Source organism: Fukomys damarensis, unplaced genomic scaffold (genome assembly GCF_012274545.1).
Source record: "Fukomys damarensis isolate Sample0158 unplaced genomic scaffold, DMR_v1.0_HiC HiC_scaffold_35, whole genome shotgun sequence".
Taxonomy (NCBI): Eukaryota; Metazoa; Chordata; class Mammalia; order Rodentia; family Bathyergidae; genus Fukomys; species Fukomys damarensis.
Genome location: NW_022900947.1, coordinates 40,568,817 through 40,572,149, shown reverse-complemented (window position 1 = coordinate 40,572,149; position 3,333 = coordinate 40,568,817). Strand labels below are relative to the sequence as shown.

Here is a 3,333-nt window from a genome sequence, read left to right as displayed (position 1 = left end):
CGCCTTGTGCACCCGGCCGGCACCCGAGCTCCGGTCTGCCCCAACCGAGCCCTTCACACCTCCCCGAAACCTTGCCGACGCCCTACTCGGCGTCCTTCTGGCCCACCTCTCGGGTCCCCCAGCCGCGCCCCACACCGCCGGCTGCAGCGCTATCCCGCCAAACCACCGGCGAGGAATGAAAATACTCATTAAAAACCTGTCGCCTTCCAGGACCCGTTGCCAAGAACAGGGCCAACACCTCTGCCTCCACCCGCAGCTTACTTGGTATTCGTCCCAGTATCCACGAATACCACCCATCCCCAAAAGAAACCTCAAAAATGTAAGCCTAAACAGTTTCTTCGGGAGACCGTAAGATTGCTGGGGGAAAAACTAATTTTAAAAATAGTTCTGGAAAAAATCTTTTTCAATTCTTAAACTTTCTAATGCTATGGTTATCTCCACATACAGAGGCATCCAGTGAAGTTTAGTCCTAATAAATTACTCTCCGGACACACAACTGGAATTCAGCTCGATTTTTTTTTTTTTTTTCCTCTCGTAGCCCAAAGTTTGAAGAGACTTTTCTTCTTCTGACACCAGGTTCTGATCAGGGACTTTCTGAAAAACAAAAATAGTTTCCCCTCTCTCTTACCTTCTCCTCCTGAGTCAGCCCACAAGGAAAATCCTATACATGGAGTAAAACGTACATCCAAGGCCTCCAGTCCCCTCCTGTTTCTCTCCCTCTAGCTCTAACTGTAATGGGCGCAAAAACCGCTTTTTGTAATTGATTCAATGTTATAGTCCATCCTTCTAAAACTAATCATTTGCTCTAAGTAAATAGCTGTCAGGAAATGAAGCCCCCCCACACGGCCTCTTCAAAATAAAAGTTTCCCTCGAATTCCCGGGGCTCTAAATCTCCCAGATTGCGCCTTAGCTTTTTGCTCTTACGCAATCAGGGGGTCCAGTCCCAACCTCCAGACTTCGACAACAACTCGGGGGCGGGGAGAAGCAGACCAGATGGGGTGGGGGTGATTGAAGGGGGAGGTGTTGATGCTCTGCCGGGAAAAAGGTTTGGTGAAACTACAAACATCCCCTCATTTCCAGAATGAGTTTGCCTCTGTTTGGGGTGTTTTTTTGTTGTTGTTGTTTCCCTACGCTGCTGTAGTTTTGTATTCTCTGTATAAAGAAGAAAAAGGACATGCAATAGGAATATAAGTCTGGAATGGAAAAATGTACCTTCTATAGAACCTGGACCAATTAAAAATAGAGGCCTGGGGAGAAATTTACAAGAGGTAGCGTGGTTTTGAACTAGGGGTCTTTTAGGGAAAGGGCGGTGTAGTCGCTAATCCTCTAATAGTATTAGGCAAACTGTGGTGTCCAATATGAGGGTGACAAATTTTTGAAAGACTAGATGAAGTCCGGGATAGGGCACAAATAAACGAGGGTCTTCTTAGGTGGGGAATGGTGGGGCAGAACGACCTTTACTCCCTAGGAACCACTTATCTTGTCGCGCCTTTGTTTTCGAAGTTATCTGGGAGAAGTTGCCCAAGAGTCTATCTCGCACAATAAAAACCGGGCTTGGGCATTTGGAGAATTGTCTACAAGTCCGCAGCTCCACGTCCTGGGGAGGGTACATTCTGACCTTGTCTGAGACCGCCCCTACCCCCCCATGGATCGGACTGCCTGAACCGAGTTGAGCCCCAGACAGCCCCAGACGCGAAGCCAGGGTTGGGACTGACCGATTCCGATCGCCGGAGATAGGGGGCGCTAACGCTCCAGGAACGGGCCCGGAGCGCAGCGGCGCGTCCCAGGGAGGACGGGGGAGGGGAGCCCGCTCGCTTTCCGCGCTCTGACTTTGAATTCTCTTGTAGCGGGGAGTTGGAGGTGGCGTCCTTTACTCTCCTCCCCCACCCCACTCTCCCACACACCCCTCTACTCAAATAGCTAGGGTGCCTCGGCAGAGACTGGCGCGTCGAAAGCCGTCACCTTCTGGCTCACCAGGAGAGCGGACACTGAGCAGGGGAGGGTCACAGAACAGCACCGGAGAGGGCGAGGTGCTGAGCCTAACGGGGACTGGATCGCGCGGTGCCGGGCTCAGCGAAAGAGAGTTTTGGGCTGGGGCTGGGCTCGTCTCCCCCGCCTTGCTCGCGCCGCCTCCCGTGCACCCTCGGCTCGGGTGACAGCACCGCGCGCTATTACTTCCACATGTGCTTGCAGGAAATCACTGGAGGCCAATCTGTGAACAGTCCCTTGTTCGGAATGCGAACAGGATACCGTAATGTTTGTAGATAATGAACGGGGACTAAGGACACCCCTCCTCCCTGGATTGCGGAGTAGAAGAAAAAAGAGGGTACCTCCTGGCTTTGGTGCTGTTATTAAAAGTACCCTGAGTCTGGAACTTTACACCAGGTGCCCAAAAGGGGGGACGCCTGCCTTGCGGCGGCGACAGCACCAGCTGGATCACACATCAGGGGTCCCTTGCAAGCAGGGTCCCAGCGATCCCGGGCCACAAACAGTAACTTCACAGATTCTTTCCGAGCCCTTTAAAGGGGCCCAAAACACTGGCCAGGAGGGGCTGTCTCAGGTCAGTGAGCGACTCTCCGAGTTTCAGTCGGGGGTGAGGGTGGAGGGATGGACCAGCTCGGAGCACCCAGTGGGTCCTTCTGGTAGTAATTACCTGGCTAATTTGAATGATGCCTTTGTTATGATCATTAACAAACATTTGCTAAAGGTTTCCATGTGTGACATTCTCCAAGGTTTAAAGGCCCAGGGAACCGACCCTGGGGACAGTGCCCCTTGAGGGGGGTGCAGGGGAGCAAATGGTGGGCGGAAGATTTCGCTGCGCCTGAACCGGGAGAAGACGATGAGAGGGCGACATTTGCCTCCCTTACCAAAGCAAAATAAACCCAGTGGTCCGGAGCAGCTTAGGGAGGAGGCCTTCCGGGCGAGGCGGCGGGTTTCTGGAGCCCCGTCCTTCCCCGGCCCCCAGCCCCGCCCCTCCCAGTGCTCAGAAGTGGGTTGGAATCCAGTTTTCCTCCCTCCCCGGTTCAGGGCTTCAGCAGGGGTCTGCTCTGCGCCTTCGGTCCGCCCGGGCGTCGTGGGGAGGTGGGGCTGGCGAGCTGAGCTTCCTCAGTTTAAGATCCTTCAAGATCGCTCCCTCCACGCCCGGGTCCTGGGTGGTCCCAGAGCCGCCGCCGGAAGAGGCCCTGCCTGGGCTCTCCTTCCCGGGCTTCAGCCCGGAGTGAGCGAGGGGACCGAGTCTCCCTGGGCCGTGGGCGACAGTCCCAGTCCGCACCAGCACTATGATTGTCAACTTCTTATTTTTACCCCCTGTAAGAGTAATGAGCGAGCGGTTTC

At 54.3% G+C, this 3,333-nt stretch overlaps 1 protein-coding gene across 1 annotated transcript in view; it reads right to left on the bottom strand.

The window, feature by feature from the left end:
* Pdgfra (platelet derived growth factor receptor alpha) overlaps positions 1-809 on the bottom strand; it is a 53,234-nt gene extending 52,425 nt beyond the window's left edge. Inside the window, exon 1 of the mRNA XM_010640265.3 lies at positions 629-809. The gene's annotated coding sequence lies outside the window, so the exon portion shown is untranslated. The remainder of the gene's footprint in view (positions 1-628) is intronic.
* Positions 810-3,333: the final 2,524 nt, after the last annotated feature.